Here is a 19,495-nt window from a genome sequence, read left to right on the forward strand (position 1 = left end):
CTACCTGGAGTTTAAATCATAGCATTTTGGAACTAGGAGCCATCTTAGATGTTCTCTAGTTTGTCTTTCATTTTTCTGATTTATGAACTTAATGTTTAGATTGGTTAAGTGACTTGCTCAAGGTCATGTAGCTAGATAGGGAACCCCTCTTCAGTATTCAGGAGCACTCTCAAAGGAGAATCCCAATTTGATTGAACAGAAATCCGCTGTCACTCATCTTCTTTGCCTTTCTTTTAGAGGCAGACCCTGGACTTGAGGTCACTCAAGACTGGGATCTGTCGGACCTGACCCTTCAGATTCTGCTCCAGTTTCCCGTGGATGCTACTTAGATTCCTAAGCTTTTCTGTTAGAGTGGTTGATATGGGGAAGGATGTTTCTGAGCCTTTGTGTTTGGTATCTCCAGAAACGTGTAATGAGGTAAAAATCAGAACTCTGCAATATCCACATGGCCTCTAGAAAGAGGGATGGAAATGAGTTTGGGCTGTTAAGGAAGTTCTTTCTCTGATCAGCGACAGGACATCCAGCAGTTGCCTCTGAAAGTTGGCATCTCTTCTGCAAGATTTTGTCCATTCCTTTTCCTTCTCTTTCAGCAAATTGAGTTCTTCAAATATTGATTAGGTACCCAGTCTGTGCTAAGTGCTGGGGATTCTAAGGCAAACTTGTCCTCTAGGAGCTTACATTCTTCTGGATTTTCCCTGGCCCTAAGTACAGAATACTGTCTCGAACCCATTCCAGCTAATGAGTCTTAGGTTCTAGCTGCCACTTATTCTACATGTCCTGTTTTTTCACAGGCACCTTAAGAAACAAGCAAGATGTTAGAGAGACACTGTTTGACAAATGACGGATCACAGTGCTGTGCACTGTAATTGTAGCCCCTTCCTGCTTTAGATAAAAAGTGATGTTGATGTCCTTCAGGTAGAAATGTTTTGGAATGCTAATGGGGTCAGGTGTTAGGGAAACTCACATTGAAGGGCTCCCAAATAGGAGGAGGGCCTGGCACCTCTGGAGCCAGAGGGAAGGAGAATGGCCCAAAGCATCCAAAGCTGCAGGTTGGGAGCCTTTCCAGCTGGGGTCAGTTACAAGGGGCACGGAGTAAGAAAAGGAGTGTATCAGGTATGACAGCTTTTCAGGTTTCACAGTGACGGATGCAGTGATTGAACCTCGACATCTTCTAGCCATGCTGCTCCCACTGTACCCTCCCAACTGGATCTCCAGAAACCAAGCCATTCTAGAGCTAAACCTCTGTGCTTGGAAGCCCCCGTGTCAAGGTTCTTTTATCCTGGATACCCCTGACCATCCTTCTGCCCCACTTTCTTTCTCACTACTTTTTGTTCTGAGAACACTGATCAAATCAGAGAAAAAGATACGTGAAGTGACTTTAAATGCACAAATAGATGTATTGCGAAGTACATGATAAGATAAAATATAGACTGAGTCCTTAAATCATTAGAGGGCAGGGGAGTGGGCAGCCTTGGCCATGAAAGACTTCCTGAAAAGGATTAACTGATCCATTATTTAAAAGAAAGAGTGGAAGGGTCCAGGCTGGCAGGAAAGGAGGTAGGCTTTCTAGATAGCGACCATAGTCTGTGTACAGGCAGAGTGTGGAAAATGATGCAGAGACAATCGAGGCCACAGCTTCCTCCCAGAGGACTAAGCACCGCCCCTTGCCCCTTCTCTTTGTAATCTTACAGCATAAACCATGGGTCCTGAAGGCTTAGGAAGAAGAGAATTGAGTTGGGCACAGCCCTGGGAGTGCTGAGGGCTAAAGCATAGCTTTTCCTGCTTTTTAGAATCCAGTACCCAGGCAGTTAATTGCTTTTGAAAGCTGAGGATGAGCTTCCCTGCTGTTCTCTGACCCTCAAATATTGAGACCACTATTATCATTTTAAGTAAACTTTAGCCTGGGTTTAATGTTCCAATGTAGCCTCTTAGATAAATGCCTATGCTTAAAAGAAATGAATGTATTGAGAAAAAATCTAAAATAAAGTGGGGCATTATTTAATCAAATTTTAAAACCTAAAAAAGACATCTGAAAAGTGCTTTTAATTCATCTCACCATAATCTTGGAGATCAAAACCAATATAAGTAAATACTATCGATGTCCATTTTTTAAAGTTTTCACCTTAAAATGTTCTCACTAAGTCATCTCATTTGCAACCTAGTACCCACTAGACTGTATTTCTCTATAGCATGTCATTAAGGGAATAGTTAATGGACATCTTGAAAAGGAAGTAGTAGTCACCAAGATCTGTACTAGCTTCACCAAGATCAGATGATTCCGCAATAGATCTGAGGAATGCCATAGATATAATTTACTTAGATTTTAGCAAAACATTTAACATTTTTTCATGGAATTATTGGGAACATGGGTCCAACCATTCTGAAAAGCAATTCGGAATTTACCCAGAGGTGACAAAAATTCCATACCCTTTGACACAGAGATTCCAGTAGTGGACATAAACCTGAAGGAAATAAAAGACAAAGGAAGGAAGGAAGAGAGAAAGAAAGCCAAAATATTTATAATAGCACGTTTTGTGATAGGTCTTCGATTGTGGAATGGCTAAACAAATGCTGGTTCATAAATACTATGGAATATTTGCTGTAAGAAATGATGACTATGAAGAATTCAGAGAAGCATGGGAAAACTCATGTAAGCTGATGAAGAGTGAAATAAGCAGAACTAGGGTGGACTAAAACACTGTAAATCTTAGGAACAACAGCAAAACAAGCAAGCAAGCGCACAAACAAAAACCCTAATGCCTTGCAATTATAATTATTATGTGACCAATTATATATTGTAATGATATAAAAATATTATTATAATGATATTATATATAATAATTATCATATAAAGAACAACTGAAAGAATGCATCTGCCTTCCTTGACAATTGGGAAAATGGGTATGGGATAATCTTTATGGAATATATGTGTTTGATTAGTTTTGTTGAACTGACTTTTTTTTCTTTTATTATTCCTTGATATAATAGTAAATATGCTAGTAAACTGTACTGTAGGGAAACAGGAAAAGATAAACTCAAAAATGAAAGTTAAATAAAGACAAAAGATAACCAGAACAATTTTTAAATCCTTCTGAACAAGACAGAGACATGAGCTAGAGAAAAGTAGAGTTAAAAAAAAGAAAGAAAAGTGAAACTGTTTGGATGGCTAGAGCCAATTGATAGAGCATCCCAGGGATCTGTGTTTTTTTTAACATTTTTATCAGTGATTTGGATAAAGGCATAGATAGCGTGCTGGATGTCTGGACCTAAATACATCTTGATAGGCTAGAACATTGGGCCAGAGCTAAGAGAGATAGATGTAATAAAGATAAGTGTAAGGTTGTGATTTATGTTAAAAAAAAAAAAACTTCACAAAAACAAAGATAGGTGAGGTGTAGCTAGCCAGTGAGTCTTAAAAAAAAAAAAAAAAACAATTATTTTTTTAAAAACTATAGAGGTTTTTCATTATCAGTGTGACATCACAGCCAAAATCCTGAATTTATTTATTATTAGGCTACATTCCCAAATTAGACCACACCTGGACTATCATGGGCAGTTCTAGATGCCATGTATTGGGGAAGAATGTTAAAAAACTGGAGAGCATCCAGACGCCAACAACAATGGTGAAAGACCTGAAATCATGCCATGTGGGGATTGAGTATAGGACCTCAGAATGTTTATCTAGGGACCTGGCAAAGCTTTTTTCAAGTATTCAGAGGAATGTTGTGGAGAAGAGAGACTAGATTTGTTCTGCCAAGTCTCAGAAGGCAGAGCTAGAAACAATAAACATATCTCAGCTTCATGTGGAGAAAAATTGCCTAACAATCAGAGCTATCTGAACTTGAAATGGACTGCCTTGTGATGTAGCGGGTTCCCCCCTACTGGTGGTTTTGAAGCAAAGATTGTTTGATCACTTGACAGGCATGTGGTAGAGTGGATTCTTACTCAAGTATTTTTGGGGCTGGATGGCTTGGGAAGTCCCTGACAACCCTGAAAGTCTGTGATTGCATGAGCTTCTCCTCAAATCCTGTCACTTTCCAGGGTTCTTCCGTCGTGGACATGAGCTTCCACTCTCTCACAGACATTTACCTAACTGATGGCAACTAACTCTAGACCCAAGGGCTAAACCAAGAATTACAAAGCATCTGGCTTTAAAATTCTGTGCTCTTTCTATCATTAATTTTTAAAGTAAGTCTTACTGATCCCCTTTGTTTTTACATTATAGTCATTTCTGGAAACACTCCCTTCCCTCATAATAAAGAAAAACAATGAGGCAAAAATACCCAGCACCGTGACTGCCTGTCTGACGGGGTCCACAACATTCCGCCTCTCTGCTCCCGTGTGTGATTATCATTGTACATATTTTAATTCTGGTTCTGCTTATTTCTTCTGCATCTGTTCATGCACATCTTTCCTCGTGTTCCATGCTCTCCATTGTCATTTCCTACTGCACAGTTCCATCACCTTACACATGCCGCAGTTCACCCATTCACAATCAGTCGGCACCAACTTTGTTGCCAATTCTTTGCTGCCATAAAAAGTGATGCTGTTAATATTTTGGTATGCATACATTGAACCTTGACTTCTACTTTTTACCTCCTTGTAGTTTATACCCATAATGGAATCCAGGCATGGGCCACTTTTTTTGGCAGAGTTTCAAGTTGATATAAAAAATGATTGGACCAATTCACACTTCTACCAGCATTCGTGTGTCTGCCTTTCCAAAGCCCTCTAACGTTTAATGTTTGAGGTTTTTTGTCATTTTTGCCAGTCTGCAGAGGATGCAATGAAATCTCAGAATTTTAATTTGCATTTCAATTATTTGTGATTTGGAATATGTTTTCCTATGGTGATGTATAGCTTGCAGTGCTTCTTTTGAAAACTATTCCTATCATTTGACCTATTATCCATTGGAAATGACTCTCAGTCATGCATATTTGTCTCAACTCCTTGCATTATCTTGGATGTCAGACTTATATCAGTGGCATTTGATAAAAACTAACCCATTCAACGGTTTATCTTATTTCTGTATGCATTGATTTTGTTCATGCAGAAACTTTAAAATTTTCTTCTTTGTTTTTTACGATCAGCTCTATTTCATGTTTGGTTAAAAATTCTTCCCCTAGTTGTGATTGGTTCCTCGTTCTGCTCTCATTTAATTTTTTTTAACCATATAACCTTTTAAGATAAAATTTTGACATTTTTGTTTTTTACATCACCAAAATTTCTCCCACTGTCTCATCCCCTGGAAGCTAGAAAATGCATTAGATAGAACATTGGGCCTGGAGTAAGGAAGATCTGAGTTCAAACATAGTCTTCAACACTTACTAGCAGTATAACTCGGCAAGTCGCTTAACCCTGTTTGCCTCTTCTGTAAAATGAACTGGAGAAGGAAATGGCAAACCACTCCAATATCTTTGCCAAGAAAACCCCAAATAGGATTGTGAAAAATCAGAAATTCTGTAGACCATTTAGAGCCTCAAAATAATGTCTTTTTCCTTGACCTTTTAAAAACATGCTGGGGTTCATATTCCTTTTGAGGATCTGGTGCAGAAGATTTTAATAAAGCAGAGTTCAGTGGTGACTTGAACATTTCCTCTGTCTTTGTAATTTTGGTAACAAAGCAGTTTACTGAAAATACCGCTTTTGCCTTAAGCTCCTGGCCTATAGCATACAGTAAAAGGCATTTCTGCATATTAAAAAAAAAAAACCCAGACTCTTATAAAATACCCCCCACACACACACACTTAAACACACATCTTTTAGAGAGGACTTTAAGTTTGGAAATGGTAGAACATTTAGGAAAAAAAGAACTTTTCTTTTATTCCAAATAACTTATTCAGGGGGGGTAAACAGTCACTGTTTTAAACGTCATTCAACTTGCATTGGCATTCTTCCCAAATGGATTAGTTTGAAAATGTGCTTTACTCCAACTACTACTGTCATTGAACAGACCTTAGTCAGATCCACAGTTAGCTCTCAGATTTACAAAAACGAAGGACTTCAGAATGTGGTTGAGAGTGTTCAATGCAGTAAATCATGTGCTTTTCACGCACCCTATCTCACAGATGCAGTTGGACATGAGATAATCAGATTTTTACTCCCCACAAACAACAGTCATGGAAGGCCAGTGGAGAGCCAGAAAGTTGCTCTTCTAGAACTCGTCAGAGACCAAGAGTTGCTTTGCTGCCTGTCTGATTTAAGTGGTTGTGGTCAGTCTGAGGAACCTGTGATATGATAAGATAGCATTCATAAGGTCATGTGGTTTACGAGCACCCAATCTTAACACAGCAGCCTCTAAGCGCCCCAGGATGGAGGGGAGGGAGAGGAACACAAGCCTTGCATGTTCAGAAGCTTATCTTGTGGTTCAGTGACATCAAGTATGTTTTCTTTCTGAAAATTCTGTGTATCAGGATTTAGATTCTTATTGTATACGTTGAACTCATAAAGTTTACTCCTTTAACCTGTGAAAAATACTGCATTTTTGTCTCCAATCATTCTTTAATATAATGAATGAATAATTTATTAAGTACGCACTATGTGCAAAGAAAGCCCTGTGCTAAGAGCTTAGTATAACCCATAGAGAAGAAAGATGATCTTTGCTCTGGAAGGGCACCCAGTCTAATGGGGGAGACGACCCATAGGGAAGGTACAGGTCCTGTGGTCCTTGGGGTGCAGCAGCCGCAAAGCAGATAGTCATGCCTCTTCTTTAGTGTTTTTCCATTGATAAAATCATATCAGAAAATAATATGAATAAATAATTATTAAAGCTTTTATCCTAAACCTTTTCTGATTATTGGTCATTTCCAATGTTTCTCATATCTTTATCTGTGTACATTTGAAATTTAACACCAATTGGTAGTCGTGCTGGTATTGTTGGAGATAAACTAGATACTAGATGTCAGTGAACAGCTCAAATGAGTGTTTAAAATTAACAGGAACCATATATGAGAAATACTGAGTTTTGCTTTCCAATAAAGAGAACATTATAATTTCCCTTGTTTTCTATCTGGCCACACATATTGTTTTGGGGTTTTGGTTTTGGTTTGTCTTGGGGGTTTTTTGCTTTAAAAAGTTATTGCCTAAGATTTTAGAATATCTTTCTTTTAAAAAATGCTTTTTAAAAATAGAATAATTCTCATGTGGCCAAATAGATAAGGGCAATCCTTCGTGAATGCTGAGAGATGGACCCATTGCCTGTTTTCTCTAAGTAATAAGAGTGGCATTCCTGTCTGAAAAACATGTAAAAAAGATTCATGCTCCTAAGGGAGCCTGAGAGTGGAACTATGCAAATTCCAATGGTGGAGTACCACGTAGCCCCACAATGAAACTGGGCCCCTGCCTCTCCCACAGTCTCTTCACTCAGTGCAGCCCAGAGAAGCTTAGCTCTGTGTGTACAGCTGAATTCAGGAGTGACCATCACACGTTCTCATCAAAAAGATGGCACTCCTCCAGTGGTTGACCTTGAAACGTTCACATAGATATGGTGCCTACACGAGACTGTGATAACATTAGGTTTGTGCCACAGTCAGCTTCCAGTCCCTGCTCTGTGAGCAGACTCCCAAATAAGGGGATTGGACTAAATCATCTTTAAAGGAGCTTCCAGATGGGAGATCTGAGGTTTTGTGCATTGCACATTCTGTTTGGCAGCATATTTTCACATCTGTTTTGTCATTTTATCATAAGGGGCAAGTAATATCAATAAAATAATCAGCAAATACTGTGAGCACCTAATATGCACACAGTACTCTTCCAGGAAATAAAGAGAGGGATAAGACATTTTACCTCCCAAGGAAAAGGAATGGACTGGCCAGGAAAAGCATTTATTAATGCTTTTCATATGTCTATTAAGCATTTAGTTATTTTAAGTAAGTAGCATTTCATTCCCCTTAAAGGAGATGGCTCAGCTGCCGGGCTGTTGGAAAGGCCTGGTGCATACCAGCCTCCTGTGATCTTAGGACCCAGGTGACACGAATGGCCCTGGCTCTGACTCCTGGGAAGGGGGTATTAGGCCCAAGGATCCAGGTGGAGAAAGTAGCTCTGGGTTACCTCTGGCTGTCATCGGTATTGGAGAAGAAAGTGATAAAAGAATTGAGGGGGTCCCTGGCCTAGTCGGAATTAAGCAAAGGAAACCATGGAGAAGGAGGAAAGCATTCTCCTAAACCTGTTTCTTGTGGTTCCTGGATCACCTATAGGGAAGAAATAACCCCCCCTCCCCTCCAAAAAAAAAGTTGGCAATGGGGTTGAAAGAATGAATTTATGAGAGTCCAGGGGAAAAAATGTGATTGGATGGAGATGAAAGAGTATTCATGGAAACTCAGCGTATGGTGAGTGGGGTGATGAGGATAGAATTGTCCTGTCACTAAATTAGTAGGATTGAGAATAATAGTACAGTAAGTGAACCCTTGACACACCAGTCAGAGTACTTTGTGCTCACTTATCTTAAAAATGTTCTACCTGAGGCAGCTAGGTGGTGCAGTGAGTAAAGCACCGGCCCCAGAGTCAGGAGGACCCAAGTTCGATTCTGGCCTGAGACACTTAACACCCACACAAAAAAACTAGCCATGTAACCTTGGGCAAGTTACTTAACCCCAGTTGCCCTCCAAAAGACCAAAAAAAAAAATGTCCTGCCTGGAACAATTCCAAAGTTAGTGGCCAGGGGATAATCTTAATATCTTTGTAGTGTAGTTAATAGTTTGCCAGACCCGGATGCCAGAAGACCTGAATTCAAATCCTGCTCAGATGTTTTCTGTGGATAAATGATTCACCTCTAGTTCCCCTGTCCATAAAATAGAGATAATAGTAACATCTACTTCAAAGCATTTTGGAAACCTTAGATCACTGTGTAAATGTTCACTTTAATAAGATGACACAAAAACAATTTACTTTTTAAATGTGTTTGGTTTCATGATAATCCAGTTAAAAATAGAGGTCACTATATGACATAAAACATTTTCTTTAAAATGCAAAAAAATCATTTTAAAATTCACAGAAGCTATTGTGTCCAGGCAGGCAAAGGGTTTGCATTGGGTGATACATGCTATAGCATTTTTCCAAATTTCTCTTCAACTAAAAACAAAGTCAAGTCAAATGAAATCTATGTAGCCTTTGATATTATTTTTAAAAGTTCTGAGTGAAAGAAACGTGAAGTGATTTATTTCCTGTAATTGGTCATAAATTTACATAGAGCCATATGTATATTTCTAGCCTTCTGAAGAATGAAGGTTTCAGTTGCTTTTATGTGTCATGTAGCAGGAAGAGGATCCATGATCACAATATTTCATTTGTCCATGTGATTTTAGTTGTGTGCTTTGGGAGGGAGGAAAGCTGTTTTCAAAATCTCTTTTTGTTAGTTCCCTATTCGTATTGTTTTAAAGATGCTAAGTAGCTTTAGAGGCTTTGAGGATTACAGTATTTCTTCCCTTCTCCTGAAAACTTTGATTTTTAAAAATGGACTTGTCAATGTGCTTTATAAATTCTTTAGTAATTATGGTCGGTTTGTATTTCTCAGATATGTTTTGTCAGGTTTTCTGGTGGTTAGCCAGGTTGAAATATAAGAATGCTTCTTGCATAGACATTTTTAAAATTATTACTTTAATCGTAGTTTTGCTGCAGTTTTTTAGAGTTTAATTAGACCACATAGCTGTAACTTTTGTCTGTGTAGGGAGGGTGTAATGTTCAAAAAGTCATGACCTCCCATTGATCGCTTCTACTGGTTTCCTGTTCTGATTCACTGGAAACCTTTTGGTCTGAATGCTTACTGCTGGTTTTAATCTGTCACGTTTACAAGACAGCTTTTTGAAGAAGCTGATAATAGAACACAAATTTAGCAGTTCATTTCCTACTCACATTTAAGTTTTTGAGAACTGAAAAGTCTCAGATAGGAGGAGAGCTGTTGTTCTTAAGAATCCAACATAAATTACTGACCAAAATATGTTGGGCTTTTTGGAGGAGAACTCATGCAGTCTTCAGAATTTAGAATTGCCGGTTTTAACAATAGAAGTGAAGTAAGCCATCAAATAGAAATTATGTTTCCCGTTTTAAGTACTGTTTAGGAATTTATAGGAACAATAGAAGAGCTTCTCTTAAATTTAAAAAGCTATAACATGATGTTTTGCAGGGATTGAAAATGTATAGAACCCAAATGTACTGATGTGTGCCCTATAATCTCATATGAGTCAACCTTGGAAATTTACTGCAACTGTTCACTTGGTATCACATGACGCACTTCTATGGTTTAAAGCCTGTCTAGTGGTGATCAAAGTTCATTTGGTTAGGGGTTTTTTTTCTCTGTGTGGATGACTTTTTTTCCACTTTGTTGTGGATTGATTGTCTTTCAAAATACCCAATTTAGTCCTTCCTCTCATTCTTTTGACTCTCAAGAATTGTTAGTCTTCAGCATAATTCTGTTACCCTTAGTTGTTAAATTAGGTGAAGGAACATGCTAAGGGAGATAATTTTGCATCATTCTACTTTGTCTTTGTAATTAAGTTTAAAATCATCCCCATGTCTCTTGAAATTTAAAATTACTGTTTTTCTGTAATGTAGTAAAGGGAAGTAGACAACTAACTACTGAAACCATTCTGGGTGGCCCCCTGATGATAGAAAAAAAACCTCTTACTCCCAAAGGACACAATCTCTCAGCACAGATTTGGGACTGTGAATAAAGAACGTGTATTTAGAAGCCACAAATAAAAATATTTTTAAAAAATCCATGTGACAATGAGATGATCCTCTGAAACAAGTCAATCTTTCCTTTTATCTTAAAGCGAAACTATGTTGCTCAAACAAGAATGTTAAAAAAAAAAAAAGACAGTAAGCTTCTTGAGTTCTACATACATTGAGATCCACCTGCATAAATGCAAGTGTTTCAGCATCTCACCAGCCAAGTCAACAAACATGAGGAATGCCATCTCTGGTTGTACTTCCCAAATGGTGATGGCCTTCAGATCCTCTCTAGATTAAACTGAAAGAGACAGGTTTTCATAAAGTAATTTTTCTTCAAAACTGTTGTTACTGCTTGCTGTCCACTCCAGTTTCTAATTAGTCATTTTTATAGTCTAAATTGTTTTATATACTGTACTGTTGACTGTCATAAGCTACACCCATCCAGATTGGGAGGATGGCAGTTTCCTGGTTCTCATTATTTAGTGCTGTAATCTTTGCAACTCTGTAGTTACATTTTCATTAACAGTTCTCCTTTGTAAATTATGTGTTTTTGTGCTAGCTTCTGAAGTAATTCGTGTTGCTTGAAACCAGTCAGGAAGTTCTCAGTTCTAACCTCCATGAGATTTGAGTTGGTGCAAAAATGATGAAAAATTGCTGCCAGAAAGACTTCCCTGTTCAAACAAAACCTCTCAATATTTTGACTTTCTTTCTCTGTCTTTCTCTCATGCTTAACCTAATGAGGCAGTCTGCACCAGGTAAGAAATAGTATATTGTTTTAGTCTTGTATTAATAATACCCCTTCTGGCTACATGTTGATACTTTGCATTAAATTGCATGTTTCTCACTTCAGAATTTATAGAGTGATGAGTAGACTAATCAAATCAGCACTTCAGTGTTTTGTGTTTTTTTTCCCCCAAACATTTCATCACCCTGTGCCAAGAATAAATAAATACATATATAAAAATTATGTTAGTTCAGTGTACCTAGACAGAAGGCATAAGCCAATTATTTGCTTAATAATAAATTGATTTTTAAATTACTTCTTAGTAATCAATAAACACATGGAAATTAAAAAGAAACCTTTGCCGCTGTGCTTTTTGACCTATTGGCCAGAAAAGGAATTTTGTTTGTTTCATTTTGAAGTTTTTGTTGGGTTTTTTTTTTTTTGAGGGGGGAAGGCAAGGCACTTGGGGTTAAGTGACTTGCCCAAGGTCACACAACTAGTAAGTGTGTCAGGTGTTTGAGGCAGGATTTGAGCTCAAGTTCTCCTGATTCTGGGGCTGATATTCTATTCACCATGCCACTTAGGTGCCCCGTTTGTTTTATTGAAGTTAGATTTGGAGGTGACCCAGGGTTCTAAAGAGTTTTGTGATTTGGGGTTGGAGGAGGCTCCCAACCAGCCTTGGAGAGCTCATCTGCACAGATTCTTGGAGATGAGGCCATTAAAGAGCTGTGATCTGCAGACGACAGCATGAAAAGCACCCTGAAAAATGTAATTTCTTTTGCTTAAAATAACTTATTTGTTACTATTTTGATTGAATCATCTTTCTTGAGTGAAAACTGCTAAGCAACAAAATAAATTTTAAAGCAGTTGTTCTCCTTGTTTATTCGGTATAATGAGAATCCTCTAGAAGCATGCCAGTCCCTCTTCACATAGATGCTTCTTGCTACTATGTCTTAATTGTTTTCAGTTCTAATAAGTCTTGTATTAACCAGTTAACATTTACTTCCAGGATGTTTCATTTTATTACTTAGTGGCTAAGGAAAATGGTCAGCCCTGCAGGATAGCTCCAATACTCATCCCTAGAGGCAATGCCTAGCTGGGTACTTAGCTTTATTTAAGAATTGATAATGGACTTTGTTTCAGCAGTGACATCTGCAAGTCTCTTGGTATGACCCTCTGGTTATATGTCGTTAGGGGAAAGCACTGATGATAAAAATAATATATGGAATCCACCCAGTTCAGAGCAAAGATGCCAACTTAAAAAAAACATTTCTTGTCAAGTCTATCCTGCAGTAACAGCATATGTAGCAAAAGAGAAAATGCACAGGTCTCTCAATGCTCAGATAGCAAAGAGTCTTCCTTGTCCACTAGTAGGACCAGCCTTGGTCTCAGTCCTGAGGCCACAGCCCAGTGAATGGCTTCATGTTGTCTCTCACCATTGGTAGAAAAGCAGCCTGGGGCAGCCCGCCAATTAGGAAGGGCTCTGTGCCACCTCTGTCCTGCCCAGGACTAGAAGAGATGGCCCCAAATGTTGCCTTTCCTGCACCACACCAGGATTGTAAAATGAACCCGTCTGTTGTGTTTTGTCTCTTACTATTTTTTTTTTAGCCCAGAACTCATCAGTGTGTCAGAAACTCCCTGTAGCAGCAAGCACCCCAAGCATCCCCAGGGTTTGCTGCCAACACAGGTTCTTGGATCTGCTTTGATAAAGGAAAGCAACTCAAAATGGGTTAACTAGCTTATTTTAATCAGTCAAATATGTATCATTCACCTAGTTCAGGGGAAAAAGGTCAGCACCCCGAACTTCAGAGTATACAGACAGAATTATCAAGACAGAAAAAGATCAAGTAGACAGATTTCCAAACTGTCCAACCATTACATCCATACTAAATCAACATCTGGGTTTTTCAAAGCCAGGGGCTCTCAACAATGGCTTCCCAGAGTTTCATCTGATCAAATCACAGAACACTTCTCAAAGTGAGCCCCAAAACAAAGCTACACATCAGGGCTTATATAGCCTTCTCCTGGCTCAGAGAATGTAACAACCTTATTGACTCACTGCCCAATCAAAAAGTATCTACTGAAAAACAAGCCTCCCACCCCAGGCTCCAGGTGCACTTTAGCCTAGGGGCAGGGAAGATCTTTAAAATTTACATTCCCATTACACTCCCCATATGGAAATTTCTTTCTGTGATCAGCAGCAACTTCTCTTATTCATAATCTGAGAGAAGTGCAAGGGACATTGAGAGGCTGGGACTGGCTCGAGGTCACACAGCCAGGATAGGTCAGAGGCCAGGCAGAAAGCTGTCTCCCACTGATTTCGAGACTGGCCATCTCTCACACATTGCTCAGAGTACATGAAAAATGCTTTTCCACCTGTTCGTTCATAATACAAAAACAAACAGAGTTTTCTTACTCAGAGAAAGAGCCTTAAGGCTTATAACATCAGAATGCTTCAGGATCACCAACCAGAAAGAAGAGTGGCTCGGGCCATGAGACAGCTAGGGTGTCGGGCCATGAGACAGCTAGGGTGCACCAGACCTACCTGGAAGACCTGAGTTCAAGTTCAGCTTCAGTCACTTACTAGCTGTGCAAACTTAAACACATCATCTAACTAAGTGGCTTAAACAAGTCACTCAACTCTGTTTGCCTCAATTTCCTATCTGTAAAGATGGGAATTATACCCATTATTAACCTATCAAGGTTGTTATGAAAATCAATAAGATAATAATATTTTCCTCATTCAGAATATTTCATTGCCTCATTGTAGTTCTTTAAAAAATTTTTAATTTGCTTATTTTAGCGTTCTTTCCCTTTTAAATTTTGAGTTCCACATTCTCTCCCTCTCTCCTATATCTTCTCATACCTGTTGAGAAGGTAAGTAAGAGATAATATTCTTAAAAGACCTAGCACAGTGACTGGTACATAGTAGGCACTATAGAAATTCTAGCTAGTATTATTACTATTATTAGACTTCTGTTCAAAATAAATCCTAAAGAGGTTTTTCAGTTGCTATCAACCAGTAATTTATTTGTTTCAAACCTCCTGACTTTAATTGGATTTATTACCCATTAGGGTACTTTGTACCCCTATGGTCGGGTGCCAACCTTGACTTTCCAGCTTTCTCTTATATTTCACTTCATTACAGTCAGGATGGACTACTTCCATCCTTCATTCTCATCCTTCCCTGATATCTCTCCTTGCTTTTCCTTGAGCTGTCTACCATACCTGAAATGGATCTCTTCCCCTTCCCACATTCTTGATATATAACAGTATCTTGGATTTCTTTGCTTCCCTCTGATGATTTTTTTACCTGTGGGGGTAATAGAAATATTCACTGTAGAATGTCTGAGAAAGAGAAAATGCCATAGCCAGGAGGCTGGAAGGTACGGGTCAACAGCAACGGTGCAATCTGTCGTGAACTGTGCTCTGCCTTCAGGTTGGCTACTGGGGGGAAGAGGAGCAAAGACAAAGGAGAGCACAGAGATGATGAAGGGGGTCGGTGGATATATAAGGTGAGCAGATGGTAAACAGAAGAGGATCTGCTGCTCATGTTTAGGAAGGAAGGAGAAATGTTTGTGGCAGTTTTTTAGTGTCAGTCAGCAAGCATTTATTAAAGTTCTTCCTGTGTCCCAGGCACTGTGCTGGCTACAACCTGTGCCCTCCAAGAACCTGCATTCTATCAGGGGAGACAACCTGGACTTATGAACACATATGTAAAATACATACAAAGTAAATACGCAGTCATTATGACAGGGAAAGCTTTAACAGCCACAGGGGTCCAGAAAAGCTGCTGGCAGAACATAGAACCTGAGTTGGGTCTTAAAGAAGACTCTGGATTCTGAGAGCAGGTATAGTGTCCACCAGGACAAATGCATGTAGGCTGGAGATGAGGAACAGTGAAGCCAATATTAGAAAGGAAGTAAGTATAATCTGCACTGGAGTTTGAGTAGAAGAGTGACATGGTCCAGCCTGCCCCATAGGAAGAGTGCTCTGGCAGCTGTGTGGAGAATGAATTGAAGAGTAAGAGGGGTGAAGCCGGGAGCCTCTTTCTAATGATTCAACCAAGAGGAAATAACACAAAAGTGATCCCTGCTCCTAAGGAGCTCACATACTAATAGGGGAAGCAGCACATAACTAGGTACTTAGAAGACACTCACAAAGGAGAAGCCTCCAACAGAAGGTGGCATTCGAGCTGATGAGGAGGGATACATAGGGGACAGATGACACCGGGATTTTGAACTTGGGTGACTGGAAGCATGGTGGATCCCTTTATAGAAACAGTTCCAAAGATAGGCTAGTTCTCCTTTGGACATGCTGAGCTTGGGGTATCTGTAGAACATCCATTTAGAAAGGCCCAGCAGGCTGTAGGTAATGTGGGCCTGGAGCAAAGGAGGGAAAAGTGGGCTGGGTAAATAAGTCTGGAATCTATTTGGAGATGATGATTAAAGCCATGGGAGATTACCAAGTGAAAGAGTATAGAGAAAAAAAGAGAAGAGGACCCAGAAGAGGACTTTGCCTATATGATCCTTTAAAGGAGACTATGAAATAGTGATCAGAAAGGCAGGAGAACTGAGACATTAAAAAAAAACAAAACATACACAGGAGAGAGAGTATTCAAGAGGAGAGCTTGGTCAACAAGGTTAGATGCTGCAAAGAAGTCAAAGTGAAGAGCTGAGATTTCGACCATTAATAGCAATCACTGGTGACTTTGGAGAGAGCAGTTTTAGTCGAGTTGATAAAATTGGAATCCTGTTGCTAGGGGTAAAGTGAGAGAGGAGAGGAGAAGTAGAAGTGGTAAGTGAGGACAGCCTTTCTTCTGGGATCCTGGCTGAAAAAGGGAGGAGAGATACAGAGCAATGACTTGGAATGGTGAGGTCTAACGAGAATTTTTTCTGGATGAGAAAGACTGGGCCATGTATGAAGATGTAGCTAGGGAGAACTCATATAGATCAGGAGAAATCAAAGTGTACAAAGAGAGGTGAACAACCTCTGAATTGGGCCACCTCTCAGGGCGGCCAGGTGGCACAGTGAGTAAGGGCACCGGCCCCAGAGTCAGGATGACCTGGGATCGAATCCGGGCTCAGATACTTGGCACCACACCCAGAAATAACTGGCCGTGTAACCTTGAGCAAGTTACTTAACCCCAATTGCTTTAAAAAAAGAAAAGAAAAGGGCCACCTCTTCTTCAGAGAGTAAAGGAAGAGAGAATTAGGAATAATGTAGAGGGAAGTCATGACCAATGGTAAAGCATGAGTCAAGATCCTTAAGTAAGAGGGTGAGAAGGAAGGCTCTTCAAGGAAAGGAAAAAGATTTGAAACAACCACTTGGGAGTGGGATAGAGACAGCTGAAGAGCAGTAAAAGGATTGTGTTGTTACAGTGGAGAGTCCAGTGGAGATAAGAAAGCATACATTTATTTGTAGTGAACCCAGTCAAAACAATTACATGACTTCCTCCAGGTCCAAAATTATTCCAGTCCCTACCTCAATTCTCTTCTAAATCCCAGAACTCTCCATTTGTTCCCTAAAAATTATGGTCCCCAGTCTGAAAAAGTGTTCTTGAGGAAAATGTCTTTTCTAGTTCTTTATTTTGGCTTTATTCTATAAAGAGGATACTAACTAAACCTTTTTTCTCTTGTAGAACTGCTTGGTAACAATATGGTTCGGTTTCTATAGTTGTATTGCTGCTTTTTTAAGTCTATGATTGAGTAGAAACTTCTTGTGATATGGCATGTGTGGAACTTTTGCTAATTTATTTGTCACAACTGTTTACTACAAAATTAAATCAAAGAAGGTACAAAATTTGAAACAGATCTCAAAGTGGACTCTAGAATGAACCAGAATCAAAAGTTTTGTCAGACACATGTTCATGTATAAGGAGTCCACAGCTTATAAACTCAGAAAGGGGTTATGGTCCCCAAGTTCACTTATAAGTAGATTGGAACTGAGAACACATTTTCCAACAAAAATAATGTTCTAAATATTGATTAAATTCCCAGACTGGTCCATAAAAGTCTAATCTGTAATGCAGGCAGCAACAAAAACAACAACTTTAATATTTGCATTGCAGAAAATAAAATAGAAAAGAGGCTAAATTTTAAAACAATGTATTAATCTTGGGCGGCTTGAGAAAAAGCTTGTTTAATTAGAGGAAGAGGATACTATTTTGTGGCCTCTGAAGAAGACCACGTAACTTGAAGGTTTGTAAAGGCTGATGATTCTTATATCAAAATTTACTTCATTTTCCTTGGTAATATGTATTACTAGCACTAGACATATACTTGTGATCAGTGTCATTTTTTGGTTCACAACTGGAAATAAAGAAGAGAAAGATTTTTCTGAGAGAGCTAAATAAAAGAGGAAAAGAGAAAGGGTTGGAAGAAAGGGTACCTAAAAGCCATGGAGGTGGGTATATGCACATGAGGAAGATTGCCAGTGGTGTAATTAACTGAACTGTGTACAGAAAAAAATGGTGAATAGTGTGAATATGTGCTAGGAACAAAGGAGGGCATGGTGGTGGGTTAGATGTTTCTCTGCGCAGACCAAGACTTAAAATTAGCCAGGTGTTCCTAATTCAGGGATGTGCACAGGTCAGGACGTTGCTATTTCAGCTTCCTTTTCGGGTGAAATAAGTCAAATTAGCATTAGTCTAAGACCACAGAATGTGTTTACTTACACACTTAAGCAACCGTAGGTAATCTAGAAACCTATTTTAAGCTCCTAGTTGAGACTTCACTCATCTCCGAATCCTTAACCAAGTTGCTGCCTGGGAACAGTTTTGACTTTGACTCTGTTTCCCTTGGGTGAGGAGAAGAAGGGAAGGGGAACATCCAACAACTGCTTCATAACAGTTAAGAATTGAGCTTGTTAGACTTTCATTATATTTTTAATTGTTTAATTCCTAAAGTACACATCTCTCCAGAAACACTGGGATTTGAAACCATGGTTTGGCCAGCTCAGACAAGTCAGGTGGATTGCAGTTATGGATACTTTATTCTTAGAGAATCTCATTGGAAGACTCATGTTAATAACCAGATTTGATTCTTGTCTGGTTTAGGACTTTTTAAAAAAAGTTAATTCTCACAACTTCAGAAGTCCCATTTGGTTGTAGTTAACTTGATGCTGTGGTGTCTTGAGCTTAAAACACGCATGAAGAGCAATGGGTAGTTTTCCTGCTTAGGTATAGAGACATTAAGTGAAACCTGAAACACTTTAAAGCTCATTTGTGTATAAACTTCATCTGGGCTGTGTCTTAGGAATTAGGTGGTTTTTTAGTTGTTTTTTCCATAAATTGACATCACCTCATGAATGGACAGTAATATTCAGCATGATTTTAATTTGTAAAAGAAAGTTTAATTCTTTTGTTCTTGCTACTAAAAACAAAAAATTCTATTTACTGTTTTTCTAGTGTGGGTAGACAGTATAGTGAGGGTACAGAGAATTTTCAGCTTCTTCGTGTGTCAAAAGAAATCCCCAGCCTGTGATTCATGGCAGCTAAAGGGAAGATTGATCTATCCCAGCCCCTGGGGGTCAGTGACAGTGCTGAAGGAGACTCTCCTGCCTTCCAAACAATCAGGAAATTGCGCTTCCTGTGCTGTGCCTTCCTTCCTAACAGCCAGGAAGAGAGAAGAGTGAAGAAACACTGTTATTTCTTAAAAAAAAAAAAAAAAAAAGACGGGAAAAAAAGAGAAGGGGACAGATTGCACTTAATTTGTTTTAAGACTGGGAGCTCTAAATCATTGTGGGGTTGCAATATTGTGATATGAGATTGCCTCAGAATAAGGCAGTTGTGATAATGCAGTATTGCAAGTGAGGTTCTCTTTGGTGATTGGTCCCCCAGCTTCTGTAGAGTGGGGCTGGATTTGGGAAGGTCTCATCTAGTCCACAAAAGTGGACCAGAAATTCACCGGAGTTTGGTTCCATGCCAAAGGACTATTTTTTTTTTAAATAATTGATTTATTCATTTTAATGAAGCCAGGCATCAATTATAGGAAGACCCTTCTTTCTCATACCTGCCCTAATTAAGATCTAGGTGAGAAGAGGTAGCAGATAGCTTGTTGGCACTCCCAGGGAATCTGGGGCTGAGAGGGTACTTTGCATGGC

General features: G+C 39.1%; 1 protein-coding gene across 8 annotated transcripts in view; it reads left to right on the top strand.

The window, feature by feature from the left end:
- The window catches only part of LOC138165446 (ecotropic viral integration site 5 protein homolog), a 219,209-nt gene that overhangs the window by 197,825 nt on the left and 1,889 nt on the right, over positions 1–19,495 (top strand). The window lies entirely within an intron of this gene.

Source organism: Petaurus breviceps, unplaced genomic scaffold (assembly GCF_028583685.1).
Source record: "Petaurus breviceps papuanus isolate PSGF00001 unplaced genomic scaffold, PetGlider_PUasm1.0 208, whole genome shotgun sequence".
Lineage (NCBI taxonomy): Eukaryota > Metazoa > Chordata > Mammalia > Diprotodontia > Petauridae > Petaurus > Petaurus breviceps.